This window comes from Pleurodeles waltl, chromosome 3_1 (genome assembly GCF_031143425.1).
Source record: "Pleurodeles waltl isolate 20211129_DDA chromosome 3_1, aPleWal1.hap1.20221129, whole genome shotgun sequence".
Lineage (NCBI taxonomy): Eukaryota > Metazoa > Chordata > Amphibia > Caudata > Salamandridae > Pleurodeles > Pleurodeles waltl.
In genome coordinates this window covers 212,963,993-212,983,511 of record NC_090440.1, presented here as the reverse complement: position 1 = coordinate 212,983,511, position 19,519 = coordinate 212,963,993, and positions in this window count along the sequence as shown.

The following is a 19,519-nucleotide window of genomic DNA, read 5'->3' as shown; positions in this document are numbered from 1 at the left end:
TAATCAAATGTCCTCTTGCTTGCCATTGGATAAGATCTTTTAGTGAGTGAGGGAGAGCTGAAAGATTGTTACCCTCTTCAGTTGGGGTGGGGGCTTAACCATGCCCATTCTGGTTGGTAGCCACCACCCCACTATTTTTTTTTTAATTCCCTGGCATATAGTAGGCTTTCTGCCCCCTCCCCCCCCCCCGGAGAGTGGATCGGGGGTAAGTTTGTCCCCATTTATTTGGGTTGGGAGTATGGCCATACCCCCACCCTCTTTTTTTGAAAAAAATTATTCCTTGTTCTCTGCTGGGGGGGCAGATGGACCTTCCAAAAATAGGCCGATCTGCAGAAATGGCAAACAGTAAGGTGCCTCCATGGGGAGCAACGCTGGACCAAGGGGCTCCCCCCCCAAACAAAACACACACGCACCAATCCCTGGGATCTCCCCCCTTGCATGTAACTGATATAAAAAAAATAATCTCTGGTGTCTAGCGATTTCTGCTCCCCTTGGGGGCAGATTGGTCAAATAAAAATAGTCTGATCTGCCCCGGGGGGCAGAAAAGGTCTTTAAAAAAATCTCCCCCAAGGGAGTGACACTTGCCAAAGGGGCTGCTCTCCTTTATTGTTTATATCACCAAACAAACATCCCTGGTGTCTAGTGGGCATTTCTGCAGCCCAATCGCTTCACGAATGCTCAGAGAGACATCAAAGGAAAGGAAAGGCATTTCACTATTGAAATATTGAGGAAAACATAAAAATAATGTAATAAAAAGTTCACAAATAAATTAATTTCAAATACTGCAACATTTGAAAGTCAGTGTGTATACGATACAACTTTAAATCTCAATATATTATCTTTCCGTACACATATAATCCCTTCCAACATAATAAGAATACATCTATATATTTATTACCTCAATCCTACTGTACAAGAAAAGAAAAAAGAGGTAAAAAAAGCACCCTGTCCAATGCATTACTCTGTCTCACCATCACCCTATACCTCTATCAATCTATCCTCCTTCCCACTCTCTGACTCATCCCAAACCTCATCCTACTACTATGAATTTGGAACAAAATAAAAAGCCAATCAAGGAGAAATGTAAAAGTCAAATTGGTTTCAGATTATTTATTTGGGCTGTTCACTGTAGCACAAAATCACTGTATGGCACTGCACAAGTCCTGCTCCTCACCACTGATTAGCAATGTGAGAAATTGGGTTACCTGTTGAGGATGTGAAACTCTACTGGAGAAGCATCCACAATCCCTGTCAGGGTGAAATTACAAGCAAACCTCAAATTAACCTGTGCTCAACCCCCTACGAGCTTGGCACAGAGCAGTCAGGCTCAACTTAGAAGAAATGTGTAGATCATTTATGCAGGACTTCAAACAGCGGTAAAGTGAAAACACAACACAAGAAACATCCCACACTACTTTATACAAATAGTAAACCTTTATAAATAAATCAAGACCAACATTACAAAAATCCAATCAGTAGAATCAGAGATATGCAATTTTAAATATTTTGGTGAAAATAGAGCCAAAAAACATAGTACCAACTGTTATTATCTGGTCATGCTGGACCAGAAGTATTTCACATGTTCAGGCTGACTGTAATGGAGTATGGGCCAGCTACAGGGACCTTCTTAGGTCTGCGGAACACAGTACCTTAATCCTGGTTGGTTTTGAACCAAGCTGCGGAGTCCAGTGTTGATGCGTCGCACAGCGGAGGTGATGCAAGGTCCCATTGAGGAGATGAGTTGCACAGCAGCGTTTCCAGGGGGCTGCGTTGGGTAAGGCGATGTCATTGTGTGGAGATGCATCATGCAGCAAAGCTGATGCACCGGTTCTGCAGGAGATGCGCCCCACCAGGGGGAGATTCAATGCTTCTGCTGAATCCACAAAAAGGCTGTCAGAGCACCTTCAGGCCCAATTCCAAGGGATGGAATGGGGTGGCACCACTTGGGAGATGACGGAGTCCAGGTGCTGGGTTTAAAGTTGTTGGAAGCCTGTTCTGTCCCTGAGGCGTATGATCAGCAGGCAAGCCAGCTATCCCTTGGAGTCACAATGAGGTCCGGGATTTAGAGATGATGGTTCAGTCGTTCTTACCCAGGGAAGCGGACAGCAGGGCAGCAAGTGGGACAGCAGTTCAGCAGAATGGCAGTCATTTCAGTAGCACAGCAGTCCTTCTTCCTGGCAAAGTCTTTGTAGGAAGCTGGCTCTTTATATAGTGGACCAAAATGAGGTAAATTGTGCAAAGAGTCCAAGCAAACCCCCAAAGGTATCACAGAGACACAAATGACCCCCCGAAAGCTCTCTTTTGTGGTAGTGTGGTTGAGCAGTTAGGCATATCAGAGGGTAGTGCTAAGTCAGTAAGGAACACACTCATACAGTAAGTGAAACACACACTGAATAACGGAATCTTACACCAATATATAAAAATAACACATACTTTTGTATAAATTTGGATACCAAGATCACCAGAGTCAGGTGAGTACTTTTCCAGATAGAGATTTTTAGAGTTTGAAAAAGTTGACACATGGCATTTTTCCGTAGCTGCAATGTTAACCTAAGGGAGAGAAGGGAAAACATATACGGCAAACAGTGTCACCATAGCAACTTACAGGACCAACCTTCTGGACTTAGGGAAGGTACAGGACAAGGTCCTAGACCACACAAACAGGTCACCTCGGGTGCCACTGGGGTGGCCAGGTGCAGTGGTGTAGATTGCATCGGGGGGCCCCTGTAGGTCTATGGGGATCGGTCTAGTCACAAAGATGCTTCAGTGGTCCGGTCACAAGATGTTGCAAGGGTGGACTAAGGGTCCAGTCTGGGTGAACCACCAAGGGGTTTCAAGTCTTGCAATGCTTGGGGACATAGGGACACCGGTGTTCCTGTCCTCCTTGTCCCGGGGCATCCAGGTGCAGAGGTGGTTTGGACAGTTGGGTTTACAGTCACCGATTGTGGCTGCAGTAGAGGGAGCCCACAGAAACAGGCTGCAGGCGTTGACTACGGGTCCAGTCCACCCAAAGCAACAGGTGCGCCTAGGAGATGTAGGGACACCAGTGGTGCTCTTCTCCTTGGTCTGGGGTGTCTGGGTGTAGAGGTGCAATGAACCATCGGGTATTGGTTACCGGAGGCGCTCGCGGTGAAGGGAGGATCTGCAGAAACATGCTTCAGACACTGCTGGGCAGTCCACAGTGGGCAAACTCAAGGTGGGCTTCTTCTCCGGAAGGCCTGGGAACCACACTGACACCATTGACCCATGTCAGTTTGGGCTAGGTGGCTCAGATGCAGTGGTAATGTCTGGTGTTGGGTTTTGGCCATCCCAGTCCTCACAGTTCTTTCTTGGGTTGCCTGCAGATACAGGCAAGCAGCAGCTATGCTGAAAGGGAGATCGTCTTGGCAGTTTGCAAAGCACTGGCAGCTCTCCTGGTTTCTTGGAGGCTGAAGTGGCAGGACAGGTCAATTGTTCCTCGAGGGTAGGGTGCAGCAAGCATGTTAGCAGGGTTGGTGCCAAGTCAATCGTTCTCCTCAGTTCCCGGGTCAGCAGGCCTCTTGTCCACTCCTTATTTTGTGTCCAGTGAAAATCTGCTTTCTGGTATCAGGGAGATCCCTAAATACTCAATTTAGGGGGTGTTAATAGGAGTGAAGAGTAGTAGCCAATGAGATTCTTACCCGTGGGGTCACTATGCCCACTAGATGACCACTTCTTTTGGGGAGTAGGCATCACCCTGTCCCAGAATTCCTAAATCCACCACACACAAGATAGGGCGATTCCTAAGGCCTTGTTCATTTCTGGCTAGTGTTCCTATGGGTGTACCCAGCCTGGAAATGCAACACGCCTCCTGCATAGCTAATTTTCCCTGTCCAGGTGCCATATGGGCCTTGGTGCAGGGGAGGACAGCATCTTTCTCTAAGGAAGGCCAGATCTGCATACCAAAGGTGGTTCCTTGGAATGCAATTTATCCTGTTGAGAGGGCTGTACAACATCCCTGCTAGAGCAGGCTTTGTTTCTGACCTCCAGAGAGCAAAGACTCTCACCCTTGGGGGTCAGGATCTCATCTGTTGGTGTCAGCATGGCTAGAACTAGTCAGTGAGTCCACCAGACATTGGTAGGTTTTCAGGGGGCACCTCTAAGGTGACCTCTGGTTACAGGCATTATTAAATCCATCACTGGAATCAATGAGGATTTATTAATATGAGATGTTGGATAACAAACATCCCTATTTTCAGTGAAGCCATCATGTAGCTGACGATTGTGTACTGACGAGTGCCCAGCGCATTTAAAATGGCTTCCTTTTCACTTACTATGTCTAACTTTGTCTAAGAATCAACAAATCAACAAAGACATAGCAGGGGCATATCAGTTCTTGCAGATATGTCCACACATGTAATATAAAGTACCCTACTTTAGTGCTGTAAGGCAAGCTGTAGGGGTGACTTACAAATATTTAATGCAGTGTTTAGGGGGACATAGCACACAGGCTGTGTGTCATGTTGTGTTTCACTTTAGGAAGCACCTTGTCATGCAGCCTGCAATGGTGCAGACTTGTATATGTTGGATTTTTGTCATTTTGGTCTTGTTTGATTTAGATAAATATTACCTATTTTTCTAAACTGGTATGATGTCCATTTTGTAGTGTTTTGACTGTATTACTGTGTGTGTTGGTACACACACTTTATACATTGCTTCCGAAGTTAAGCCTGCATGCTCATGCCAAGCTACCAAGGGGGTGAGCGGGGTTAACTGAGTGTGATTCTCCTTTACCCTGACTAGAGTGAGGGTCCTTGCTTGGACAGGGAGTAACCTGACTGTCAACCAAAGACCCCATTTCTGACAGTAAACCATAAATGACCTTTAACTGTTTGTTTTTTCAGTGAATATAATAGGTAACTGTGTAACATCATCCAATATTGCCTTTGAGGGCTCTATAAACCACAAGGCTGAAGAATGAGTGGTTTGTAAATGTCTCTACAACCTCAGAAGGCAGTATCGGACCTTATTATACACGGTACCCGTTATGTATATTTTATATTACTAGTTTATTTGGGGGGCACCTAACTCGAAAAATGAATTGAATTACAAGGGGCACGTATGTGAATTACAACTTTTAGTCTTTGTTTACATTTCTTGAATACATTGTTAATAAAACAATGGGTACTAGTGAGGGTCAGTGGATTCAGGCAATTGTGTGGCTGCAGCATTTACTACATTTGCATAATTATTGCTTTACTGCATTTGCTGCATAATTAGCCACATAATTTACACAATTTGCAGATGTCATCAAAACTGATGTTTTTATCACAATTGGATATAAATAAGACTGACAAAAACGAGAATGTGCTGAATAATTTGCTTCTTTGACCCATAAGTTACACAACCTTGCCACATAATTTATTTTTTATGTCATATAATTCTAGTAGCCCTGAAAATGTTAAACCTAGGTAGAGTGGTTTTGGAACTGCCATCATTATTATGAAATCTTAATTTCACAGACAACCATGCAGTATGCTCCATAGTTCACAGTTCCTTGTGAAATATGGTTTTTATATCACTCCATTTTCTACCCACAATCAGTCAAAGGATAGCGCAGCCAACTCCGGTCATTCTGTGTGCCATCTCTGCATTTGGCCTGATCCATCTATGTGATTTCTGCTGCGGCTGTAAACACTATCTTAGCTGGCCACATGAGTGCGCAGCCACTCAGCATGACTGTGGAACTGTTTGTTGATGCGCAGAGGTTCCATCAGTCTGCCCCTCTGGGTCCACAGCATCATGCCCGAAATGCCTCAGCCTCATCAGTGCCTAATGACTTCCAGGTTCATGCTGATTGTGGTAGATCCCACTGAAGCATCTTGAAGATACATCCTTTCGGGTCAAAGTCATTAGTACATTTTCAGGACTCCCCTGGAACAGTGCATGCGCTACATGTGCTCTCACTTGCATAAGATACTGTATATAACAAGGGGCTTGCAGCCTGTCCATTGCTTAACATTTGTTGGCTTCATTGTCATTCTAAATTGCTGCCTTCTAGTTGGCCAGAGTGTGCTGGATTCACTTCCTCTTTTTTCGTTTGGAGCATAGACCAAGTACTAATTGAACTTGATTGCTGTCCTTCCACTTATCATGCTGTAATTGAGGTACTACTTTTATTTTTTCTTCTTCCCTATTGTCCTTCTTGATCCCCTTGCCATTTGTACCTATGTTTTGCTATGCCACAAACACTTTAAAAAAGCCCTCTTATCCTTTGATTGGCTCTTTATTATGACAACAGATGCAACCTGCTTTTAATGTGACGACAGATGTTATTTGCTTCCAAGTGTATTTTCAGTATCATGGGTACATTTGCTTACTTTATGTGATAGGATTTATTGCCAAATTACTTATTTTTTTCTTTTTCACGCATGGGGAGATTAACTGGGTTGCTCTGAATAACAGGGGTGATTTGCCAAGAACTAACAAACATTGGCAGAGCCAATAGGTCTCGCCTTTGATACTAGTGGCTCTGCTAGTTTCTTTTGCTCCTGCTGCACAGTACAGGCATTTTAGACTTAGACAATGATGTGTAGCCATCCTGCATAGCATTATGGCTGCTGTGCAGCATGGGTAAAAATAATAATATAAAAGGATGATGATACATCCAGGACATGGCAGTTTCAGCCACACTGCAAAGCATCTGCCCTGCTGTACAGAATGGCTAAAAAACATTGCCAAAGCCAATACCTCTCACAGGCATGACCTACTGGCTTTGCCAATGCTTGTTAGTAAAGAAGCTGAGATGTGTGAAGGCCTGCCAAGACAGAAAATAAGACAGGGACAGAGGAATCTGAAGAGTAAGCCATGATTAAAGCTAATTAACTTATTGCAAAGTCTGCAGTCTGCAGGTCTATTAAGGCAGCAGTCAGAAGTCTATTGTGTCCCATAAAGATAACAGTGGGGAATAAATACACACCTGGCTCTGGGAAGATGGTCATTTGAAATGCAGTCTGCATCTCAAAATGACTGCAATCTCACATTTAATGTGTCTTTGTGTGGGTAAGAGAAGAGGAGAGCAGCACAAACAAAGCAGAAAAGCAGAAGGGAAAGCAATGTCGAAAGAAGCAAAAAGAAAGCAGAGGAAGAAAGATTAAGGGAACAAAAATAAATAAAATGAAAAGTAAAGAGGAGAGAAGAAGTTTACAGACGAAGGCAAAAGGGAGCAATAATTAGTGAGAAATAATAATTTCCATAATATCATACTTACCTCGCCACCTCTACTCTGCACCTCTGCTGCTTCCAATGAACCATTGTATATTGCAGCTGTTAACACAGTCCAGTTTAATGAGAACAGGGAAGAGCACAAGAGAGAGGTCGAGAGATGTGTTTTAAAAGAGTTTGAAAACAGAGGAAACATTGGCTAATTGCTCTGATGGCTCACTTGATTGATGCATCCACTCCAAGGACCTGATTCGACCTCATATTCACAAGGCATTGCCCAACCCATTCAGCCTTTCATCCTTCCAAGGACCATAAAAAGAGTTCCAACGAGTGGGAAAACGATAAACATCTATTGTCTGTCAATTACGCTGGGAGACTTTTCAGGGGTGAATGTGTGCTCTATGTTATGTTGTTTTTCAATTCTTTATTAAACTTTTATAAGTGAACAAATAGTTATAGATTGTCCATTAAAAAACATAAATTCACATTAAAGAGATTCCAGTGTACAATGAAATGGTTAAATACTTTCCATAAATAAACATTGTTAATTATATTATATCTGAGATTACTGACTAAGATGCAGTAAACAAATATACATTAAGTCAAAATGATAAAATATATTATTACAAAGTTTTACCTATCTAAAACCTATCTGGAAAAGAAGATAATTATCAATGATATTGAAAATATAATGAGAGCATGAGGTATTATTAATGAATCATTGAATATATAAAGAAATAAACAAGAAATATGAAGTTATCAGCTAGTCAAGAATACATTCCATATTTGATCAAACTGTTGTAAATTATCATTTAGTTTATATAGCATTCTTTCAAACTGGGCAATATCAAACATATCCTTTAACCACATTTGGGCAAATGGTAAAACATTAGATTTCCAAAAACGCAGTATATTAACTTTGGCTACACTAATTGCAGTAGAGAGCCATCTGAATAAGTGTGAAAAAAGCATGCCTAAACCATGGGTATTGTGTAATAAAAATAGGCGAGGTGAGTGTGGGGAGATATTGGGAATCACTTTCCTTAAATATTGTGATATTTGTATCCAGAATTGTTGGAGTGTAGTACAGTCCCATAGGATCTGAACAATATCACAATTGGTCTGGTCACATCTCCAACAATTGGAGTCATTACTAAGTTTAGCAGAGTAAAGTTTCGAAGGTGGTCAATGCCATCTATGCAGAATTTTGAAATAATTAAATTTCAACCTTACATCACGGAGCCCTTTATTATAATTCTCTAAAAGTTTAGCCCAATCTTTATCTGTATAGATAATATTAAGTCGTGTAGACCACAAGGATTGTAGATCTTTGGATGTATTATCTGAAAAAGATTTGTCAATTAGTAAAGAATAAAGGCCAGATACAGTGCCTTTAAAATTTCTCCATACATAGATATGGCGTGCAATGGATTAGTGAATCAAAGAGTCTGAGTTCAAGGATGTTATAGTGTTCAGAATCGATGTCAATAGTATATAGTTATGAAATTGTGAGGTCGGGAGTCGATGTGTTTCTTGTAGCTGTGTAAATGATTTCAAGGAGTTTTCTCGATTATATAAGTCTGATATGTTGTTGACTTTACAATTTTTCCAGACAAACCAATTTAGCTCTTTTCCTCTATGTATAATCGCTGAGTTATTCCATAACGGAGCATTTAAATGTATATGGACGTTACAGTTTATAATTTTATGTGCTTTTTGCCATGCTAATTGGGATGAGTAAATGATTGGATTGGAGGATGGTGAGAATTTAGGACGTTTAGTATAATAAATTGCCAAAGGAGTGGTAGTTTTCAATAGATATTGTTCCAGTTTGACCCATATAGGTACCTTGTCTTTCTCGGATATCATAGAGATCGAATGAGATAATTGTTGTGCTATCCAGTAAGTTTCCAGGTGTGGGAGTCTGAGGCCACCTTTTAAGGAAGATGAATGTAATTTCGAACCACTTATATGGGGGTTTTTTCCTCCCCAAATGAAGCGATTTATTAGAGAAGTTGTATTCTTTAAAAAAATTGAAGTAAGGGGGAGTGATAGCATGTTAAAAACATAATTAAATTTCGGAATTGTGTTCCTTTTTAATATTCTGCACTTTTTCCCATAATGAGAGATTCAGTTGAGACCATCTAACAAAGTCTCTTTTAAGTTTGTCTATAATGGGGTTTAAATTATCCATCGCAATATTCTTCAGTCCCGTATTGAGAAGGATCCCAAGATACTTCAAATGAGATGTTTTCCAGTTGAAAGGGAGATCCCCTAAAGTTGTCGAAGTGGTACAGGTATTCATTGGCAAAGCTTCACATTTAGACCAGTTGATCTTATATCCAGAGAATGCCGAGAAGCGAGTTAATAAATTAATCAGGGTGTTAATTGAGGAATTTGGGTTGGATAATGTGAGTAGAATATCGTCAGCATAATAAAAAGCTTTAATCTCACCGGATGAGGTAGCAATACCCTGTATGTCTATATTTTGCCTGATTGCAATAGCCAAAGGTTCCAATGCTATAAGGAATAACAAAGGAGAAAGAGGACATCCTTCACGAGTTCCACGTAAAATTTTAAAATATGGGGAAGTGAAGCCATTGCAAGTAATCGCAGCTGTAGGGGAGTTATACATTCCTTTAGCAAGCATAATAAAATCTGGACCTATACACATTCTATCCATGGTACGGAATAAATATCCCCATTCTACTTTATCAAATGCCTTTTCAGTGTCTAAGGATAAAAGGATATTTTTATCCAGTTTATTGCCATAACAAGTGCAGAATGGTTCGGAGATGGTTAGAGGAGGAACGAGATGGAACAAATCCCACTTATGAGGGATGGATGAGAGACGGAATGACTGAATTTAACCTTTTCGCCAGTATTTTGGCCAAAATTTTAATATCAGAATTATCAAAGATATGGGTCTATAGCTGGAACATTCCAAAGGGTCTTTATCAGGTTTAAGAAGCACAGTAATGCGCGCTCTTAAAAATTCAGGTGGGAAGTGGCCTTTGATTAGAGGTTCATTAAAGAAAGAGTGTAGGATTGGAATAATTTGAATTTTCGTGATTTTATAGAATTCAATGGGGAAACCATCTTCTCCCGGGGCTTTATTTGTAGCTAGACAATCAATAGCTTTAGCTATCTCTTCTGCTGATATATGTCCTTCTAATCGTTGTTTCTGTTCTTGAGTCAGTCTTGGGATTTTTAATTTTTTAAAGAATTAATCCTCCACTAATGTATCTTCAAAGTTCAAGGAGGTATAAAGTGTTTCATAGTATTGTTGAAATTGGGTTATTATATCCGTGGGTAGGGTAAGTAAGTCATTTGAAGAATTCCTAATAGCAGAAATCGTTCTAGACAATTCTTGTTGGCGTAGTTGATGAGCTAAGAGACGTCCTGCTTTCTCCCCCCTTTCATAATGACGTTGTCGTATTAAGAATAAGCATTTTTCAGCTTGAGAAGTATATAAGTTATTAAGGGGGTCATTCCAACCCTGGTGGTCGGTGTTAAAGCGCCGGCCAACCCGCAAACAGGCAGGCGGAGAAAAAAAATGGAATTCCGACCCTGGCGGGAACCGCCAACACAGCCCGCCACTTTACCACTCCGACCGCCACAGCGGTATAGACAAGCAGCGCGGCGGTCACCGCCAACAGACAGGCGGCAGACAATGTACCGCCCACCCTATCACAACTCACCAATCCGCCACCTTTTCCGGGGCGGGAGCCCCGCTGATAAAAACACGGCGGAAACAGACTTCGAACGGGAAAACGCTCACCTCCATACACCCCACGAGGAATCTGGACAGCATGGAACCCGAACTACACATCCTACCAGCTATTGTCTACCTGCTCCTCTACCAGGAGCACGAACGCCGGCGTAGAAGACAACGGTGAGTACTGCACCTATGACACAGGGGAGGGGGGAGGCAAACAATTACGGGGACACACATACGCCACACACCCACCCCCACCCTCACCCACTACAACACACACATCAATGCAGAGCAACAAGTCAGAGTGACACCCCCCAACCCACCCGGAAGAATGCAAAGACAAAATTAAATGATCATTAAAAATGAAGTATAATATAGCATAATTGAAGTTAAGTGAAATATGAAAATATAAATAAAATATATTACATCATGAACAATATATACATAGGTCAAAAGTCCGGCACATATTGGCTATCACCCATTGTTCGTGGGCCAATGGGCCTAAACACATGGGCAAAGCCCACACACGAGACCCGATTCCATTGGAGAGAACACTGCAGGGGCATCAGGTAGTAAAACGACAGGCACCTCAGAGGGAAGGGAAGGGGGGCACCTCAGCCAGTTCAGTCCACGACGCCAGATCCACGAGGGGCCTCCATGCCCACTGTACCATCCTGGGGAGTGCAAAGCCACAGTCTCACAAGTCTCTACAGTGGGTGGGTTGCCCACAGTACCATCCTGTGTAGTGCTAAGCCACAGTCCATCAAGTGGATTACAGACTCCACTGGTTCTGGAGGAGGCATGGTGCCCAGAGTGCTTCGTGAAGCCCTGGCCGACACAGATCCGGCCCTGCCAATGGGCCGGCGGTGCTTGAGATGAAGGGCCCAGCGGAGCGGTGCTTGAGATGAAGGGCCCAGCGGATCAGTGCTTGACAGGAAGGGCCCAGCAGAGCGGTGCTTGACAGGAAGGGCCCAGCGGAGCGGTGCTTGAGATGAAGGGCCCAGCGGAGCGGTGCCTGAGATGAAGGGCCCAGCGGAGCGGTGCTTGACAGGAAGGGCCCAGCGGAGCGGTGCTTGAGATGAAGGGCCTAGCGGAGCGGTGCTTGACAGGAAGGGCCCAGCGGAGCGGTGCTTGAGATGAAGGGCCCAGCGGAGCGGTGCTTGACAGGAAGGGCCCAGCGGAGCGGTGCTTGAGATGAAGGGCCCAGCGGAGCAGTGCTTGAGATGAAGGGCCCAGCGGAGCGGTGCTTGACAGGAAGGGCCCAGCAGAGCGGTGCTTGAGATGAAGGACCCAGCGGAGCGGTGCTTGAGATGAAGGGCCCAGCGGAGCGGTGCTTGACAGGAAGGGCCCAGCGGAGCGGTGCTTGAGATGAAGGGCCCAGCGGAGCGGTGCTTGAGATGAAGGGCCCAGCGGAGCGGTGCTTGACAGGAAGGGCCCAGCGGAGCGGTGCTTGACAGGAAGGGCCCAGCGGAGCGGTGCTTGCCACGGCGGGCCCAGTTCGGCGGTGCTTGCCACGCCGGGGCCCTGTTCAGCGGTGCTTGTCACGGCGGGGCCCAGTTCGGCGGTGCTTGCCACGGCGGGGCCCTGTTCAGCGGTGCTTGTCACGGCGGGGCCCAGTTCGGCGGTGCTTGCCACGGCGGGGCCCTGTTCAGCGGTGCTTGTCACGGCAGGTCCCAGTTCGGCGGTGCTTGCCACGGCGGAGCCCTGTTCAGCGGTGCTTGTCACGGCGGGGCCCTGTTCTGCGGTGCCTGCCACGGCGGGGCCCTGTTCAGCGGTGCTTGTCACAGCGGGGCCCAGTTCGGCGGTGCTTGCCACGGCGGGGCCCTGTTCAGCGGTACTTGACATGTGTTCCCAGGGAACCAGATCGGGCCAATATTTTCCGCTCAGTCGCCATCCGACCTTTCGCTTGCGGGGCCCTCCTGTGCTGGAGTCCTGGGCCCGTGGGTGTCCTCCTTCACACCCAAATTGGGGCTGGTGGGGCCCTCCTGGGCAGCTCGCCTGCTGCCGGAAATGTCCGCCCTGCTGCCCTTGCCCTCCTTCGCCAAATCTCTGGGGCCCTTGCCTCCCTTTGTGGATGTGCCAGGTGACAGTGCCAGGGTATTGCCTTTGGGGGCTGCCATCTCTGGCCTCTCGCGCCGGCCCTTCACTTTTCTAGTTTTTTTCCCAGGGGGTGGGCTGGCTGTCCCCTTGCTGCTGGCCGATGTTGCGGCCCTAGAAGCTGGTGGACTCCAATAGCCCTGGACTATGGTCCTTGTAGGTCTAGGGGTTGTGGTGGCTGAGGTGCTGATTGGACTCTTACGAGATGGAGAGGGTGGGTCAGGTGATGGAAAGAGGTTAATTTTGGACAGGAAAAACATTTTAGGGGCAGTGGGAAGGGTAGGTACAGTGGGTATGGGAGTGGAGGAAGAGGATGTGGTTGTAGGAGAGTCAAGTGTGCTGTCTTTGGGTGCAGGTGCTTGTGACGGAGGCTGTCGTGAGGTGGATGGCTGTTGGGTGGGTGGCTGCCTGCGTTTGTGTGGTTTGGAAGAGGGGGTGACAGACACACTGGGAGAGGACACAGGGGACGTGTAAATGGCAGTGGGGGTGGTGACTGCACGTGTGCGGAGTGTTCTGGTGGGTGTGCTGGTGATGGACGTACTGGCTGATGGTGGTGTGCATGCAGGTGTGAGTGCAGACGTCACAGGGAGGGAGGAGGGAGACGAGGAGGAGGGGGACACAGAGGAGGCAGTGGCTGTTGGCATGTCTGCATGTGGATGTTGCATGTGTGAATGCTTGTGTGATCTGTGGTGCTTATGTCTGGATGAGCTGCCCTTGGGTGTTGATGTGTGTGCAGGCTGGTCTGTAGGTGTGGCTGGGATAGGCAGAGGAACAGGGGAGTGGGACTGGCATGAGGTAATTGGGGGGGGGAGGCAGGAGACAGGGACAATGGCTGCCGTCAGTGCTGAGGCCAGAGCGTTGAACGATCGCTGATGGGCAGCCTGACCCGAATGAATGCCCTCCAGGTATGCATTGCTCCGGTGCACCTCCCTTTCTACACCCTGGATGGCATTCAAAAGGGTAGACTGCCCAACAATGAGCGTCTGGAGGAGGTCAATGATCTCCTCACTGAGGGCAGCAGGGGTAACTGGGGCAGGGCCTGAGGTGCCTGGGGCAAAGGAGATGCCCGCCTTCCTGGCGGAGCGGGCACGGGGCGAACGCTGAGGGGCTGCTTGGAGGGCGGAGCTGGTGCGCGGGGTGGCGGCTGTACCTGTTGTAGCGGTGGGCATTGATGTTGCCGCCACCACAAGGGAGCTCCCTTCCGAGGACGTGTCTGTGTCGCTGATGTCTCCACGGGTCCCCGTTGTGGAGCTCCCCTCGCCCTCCGTCTCACTGGTGAACTCGGAGTCGGTTGCATGGCCCTCCGGGGCCATGTGAGATGCAGCTCCCTCGTGCTCCGATGCCACTTCTCCTCCGCCTGATGATGCTAATGCACACATGAACAGGAAGACCACAAAAAAGGGGGGGGGAGAAAAAATGACATGTTGAGTGCATGCATTGGCGACACCGTTGGCGGAGAGGACAGACACAGAAGCCCCCTGCACTACGCCGCGCAGTCGGTGTACACTACTCAATTATTGTGACTTGGCCTACAAGCCTATGGACGACAACTGCACACATAGGTGACCCAGGGCCATGGATAGCTGGACTTAGCACCCTACAGAGGTGGGGGGTGGGGGCACAGGGCCATGCCTTACGGAGGGGACCAGCCTACAGAAGTCACCCTGGCCTAGAGATACCCACAGCCCTCCTCCCCCACCCAGACACCTCCACTGTGCGCTAACATAGCAGAATGTGCTGGTACTCACCCCCTTGTGTCTGCTGTAATGTCCTCACGTGCCCATCCAAATCGGGGTAGGCCACTGCCAGGATCCGGGACATCAGGGGGGTCAATTGACGGGAGCCACCCCTCCTATGTTGGGAGGCCATTCCCAGCAGAGCCTCTGCGGTCTTCCTGCTCCCGCGGCAGATGTCCTCCCACCTCTTGCGGCAGTGGGTGCCCCGTCTGTTGTGGACCCCAAGGGTCCGGACGTCCTTGGCGATGGCACGCCAAATGTCGATCTTCTGATGGGCGCTGACCTATGTGACATGGACAGGGTGGGGAAAAAAAATCATAATTTTCTGCATGGTCGATGTGAGTGGCCCCCCTCCCCAACCTTGCCATATGGCACATGCTCTCATCTGTCGTGCGATGCATGCCTCATTCGCTCCCCTCCCCACCATCTTTCATCCACCCCACTCAACACAGGCATTGCCCACAAAGCATGGTCCCAGTGTACTTACCTGTTGGTCTGGAGGACCGTAGAGTTGCGCATACTGGGGGAGGACCCCATCCACAAGTTTCTCCAATTCCTCAGATGTGAAGGCAGGGGCCCTTTCCCCAGTCGCAGCAGCCATTGTATCTTCCAGACCGAGGTCACAGCAGCACTTGCAGTATAGGTCCTCTCCTGTGGATGATCAGGTCTCGAGTGATTAAGCAGATAGAAGATGGCGGTCACGCCCGCGGCAGTGCGTACCGCGGCGGTGCGTACCGCGACCGCCGGCGCACATCGTCATTGGCTCCTGAGACCCATAGGGTTCAATGTTAACCAATGTTGCTTTGCGCCGCGGTCTTCGACCGCCTACCGCCACGGTGTGCCACGCCAGCGCATTGACCTCACATCCCATTGTCACACTTCACAGGTCAGGCAGCCGCCATTTCAAGGGCCCACATGGCTTAATTTGTACTGCGTCACACAGGCCTAGGCCTTGCATTGCCACTCATACAAGCCATTCAATGCATAGCGATTCGTGTTCTGTGGTTACGTACCTGTGGGTTGCTTGACTCTGTGCTCCATGTTGACCTTCCTAGGCACCGTCCGCTGGGACTTGCGAGGAGATGGAGGAATGTTCCCGTGTACAGACCGCTGGTGGACCTGTCGACAATGGAAGAAACACATGTCATACTGACATACAGACTTGACCGAGCCACTATACAGGAACTGTGTGCCCAGCTGGAGCCAGACCTGATGTCCCCCATTTGCCAACCCACAGGGATTCCCCCTCTGGTGCAGGTTCTGTCAGTACTCCATTTTTTGGCAAGTGGATCATTCCAAACAACAGTGGCCATATCATCAGGGATGTCTCAGCCTATGTTTTCTAAGGTTTTGTCCAGAGTGCTGTCTGCCCTGATGAAATACATGCGGAGATACATTGTTTTCCCTGAGGTGGGCGAATTGGCTACAGTGAAGGGTGATTTCTATGCCCTTGGCCATATCCCCAACATCATTGGTGCCATTGATGGGACCCATGTGGCTTTGGTTCCCCCCAGTGAAAGTGAGCAGGTGTACAGGAACAGAAAAAGTTATCATTCGATGAATATCCAGGTGGTCTGTTTGGCTGACCAGTACATCTCCCATGTTAATGCAAAGTTCCCTGGGTCAGTGCATGACGCGTACATCATGCGAAATAGCAGCATCCCTTACGTGATGGAACAGCTACAGAGACACCGTGTGTGGCTAATTGGTGACTCTCGTTACCCCAACTTGTCGTGGCTACTGACCCCAGTGAGGAATCCCAGGACAAGGGCAGAGGAACGGTACAATGAGGCCCATGGGCGTACTAGGAGGGTGATCGAGCGGACCTTTGGCCTCCTGAAGGCCAGGTTTAGGTGCCTGCATATGACAGGTGGATCCCTAATGTACTCACCAAAGAAGGTGTGCCATATCATCGTGGCCTGCTGTATGCTTCACAACCTGGCTTTGCGACACCAGGTGCCTTTCCTGAAGGAGGATGGTCCAGATGGTGGTGTTGTAGCAGCTGTGGAGCCTGTGGAGAGTGAAGAGGAGGAAGACGACGGGGACGACACAGACAACAGGGACACAGTGATACAACAGTATTTTCAGTAGCACACAGGTACGAATCAACCCCGCCATTTTACATTTACTTAAAGTCTCCTGCCTCTCTACTGTCTGTGTTTCCCCCCAGTTCCTGTTAACTGAGTTGTGACTTTCCCTTCCGTTTTCAGAGCTGTGGGCCCCACTGCGTGACCTCTGCTTTGTTTGCCCATGGACTACAGCTGTGTGACAGTGGTATGTTGTCATCACAATGTAACTGAACATTTTGGCACCGTTATGTCTAATACATTTGTTCAAAATACAAGCAGACTCCAGATTTTTTAAGTGCAATAAGTGATTTTATTAAAGTGCTAAATTTAGGGACATGATTGTAAAACGGTGATGGGTGATGGTGGAGTAATGTCCATGGCAGAGTCCAGTTTTCAGTCTCACAGGTGCATTGTCCATATGCCTGTGGAAGGATGGAGCAGGGGCAGTTTAAGTTTGGACAGGGTGACAATGTGGGACAGTGGGATGACATCAGGGGGTATTGTTTGCTGGTGGGGGTCTTGGCATCCTACTCTGTCTTCTTGTGAGATCTCAGGTACCGCTTGCGGGGTGGTTCTTCTTCTGCAAGAGGTGGGGTTCTGGTGGCCTGTCGTTGTGTGGGGGCCTCCTGTCCACTAGCGCCGGCGGAGGTGGTAGGCTGTTCCTGGTCCAGGCTAGTGACAGGGGCCCTTTGTGGTGCCACATGGTCCCACAATGTGGTGACTATCTGGTTAAGGGCCACGACGATGGTCCCCATTGCAGAACTAATGTTTCTCAGTTCCTCTCTGAACCCCATGTACTGTTCCTCCTGCAGTACCTGGATCTCCTGGAACCTGGCCAGTACCGTAGCTATCGTCTCCTGGGAGCGGTGGTATGCTCCCATGATGGAGGAGAGGGCCTCTTGGAGAGTCGGTCCCCTGGGCCTGTCCCCCCCCCGTCGCACAGCAGCCCTCCCAGTTCCCCTGTTTCCTGGGCCTCTGTCCCCTGGACCGTGTGCCCACTACCACTGCCCCCAGGTCCCTGTTGTTGTTGGGGTGGTGGGTCAACCTGCGTGCCCTGTAGTGGTGGACACACCGCTGATTGATGTGTCCTGGAGACAGAGGCATGGGCCCGCTGGGTGGGAGCTGTGCTGGTGTTCCCAGAGGGGGTTAGGTCTGCTGTAGCCTTTGGCTGTCTGTGGGGAACCGACTGTCCCGAGGTCCCCGATGGGCCGGGGCTGGTCATCTGAGTCCAGGGAGACAGAGCTGCTGTCATCACTGGGGGCCTCTTCTGGGGGTGGGATGGACATCTCTGGACCCTCCTGGGCGGTGTGGTGGCGTTCGGGTCCTGCAGGGGTATAAGAGTATGGTTATTGCTTCTGTGTGTGCCATTTCGTGTAATGGGTGGGTGGCCGTGAACCCCAGTGCTGGCATTCCCTTGTGGGGGCTTTTGTGACGGTGGCTTGTGGGGGAGATGGGTATGTGCAGTGGGCATGCTTTGGTGATGGGTGTCCATGCTTTGGGGAGGCATGCAGGGCTAGGTTTTGGGATGGGTGGGTTGTGATGGTGAGCCATTTGCAAGGAGTTGGTGTGATGGGGGTAGGGGTGAGGGTGGGGGTATGATTTGGCATGCAGGTGGGGTGGGGGAAATGAAGTAGTGAAGATTTGACTTACCAGAGTCCATTCCTCCGCCTACTCCTGCGAGGCCCTCAGGATGCAGGATGTGCAAGACTTCCTCCTCCCATGCTGTGAATTCTGGGGGAGTAGGTGGGGGTCCGCCGCCAGTCCGCTGTACCGCGATGTTGTGCCTTGATACCATGGAACGCACCTTCCCCCGTAGGTCGTTCCACCGCTTCCTGATGTCGTCCCGATTGCGTGGATGCTGTCCCACAGCGTTGACCCTGTCCACTATTCTGCTCCATAGCTCCATCTTCCTGGCAATGGTGGTGTGCTGCACCTGTGCCCCGAAGTGCTGGGGCTCTACACGAACTATTTCCTCCACCATGACCCTGAGTTCGGCGTCAGAGAACCTGGGGTGTCTTTGGGGTGCCATGGGGTGGTGTGGATGAGGTGAGGGGTGGTGTATGTGTTGTAGAGTGTGGTGAGTGTGGTGGTGTATGGTGTTTTGTGCGTGGAAATTGTGTGGGTGATGTTGTGATTTGCCTCTGTGTGATGGTCTACTCTATGCTGTGCTGTCTCTCTCTGTCCTTCAGTCGCAATTGTGGTCGTAAGGGTTTGTGGGTGATGTGGGTGTGTGTTTTATATTTAATTGGGTGTGTGGGAGTGGTGTGTGTATGTGTCTCAGGTGTGTGTATTTTGAATTGTCCAATGTGGTAGTGTTTTGTAAAGGTGTGTGTATTTTGACCGCGGCGGTGTGTACCGCCAATGGAATACCACGGTTGAAAGACCGCTGCGGTGATTTGTGGGTCGGAATGGCATGGGTGTATTTCTGTTGGCGTGACGGTGGAGGTTTGGTCATCGCCAGTTTTGCGCTGGCCGTTGCTGTGGCGGACTTTTGTTGTTTTCGGGTTTTTGGCGGTTTGCCAGTTGCGGGTCAGAATGACCGTGGCGGTTTACCGCGACCGCGGCGGTGTTATGGCAGTCTTCTGACCGGCGGTAAGCGCCTTTTACCGCCGAGGTCAGAATGACCCCCTAAGTCTAAACTTAACTGATAGTCATTTTTTTAGAATGATAGGTGATTCAGATTTATTATAATCTTTTGTAAGCGATAGAGCTTCTTG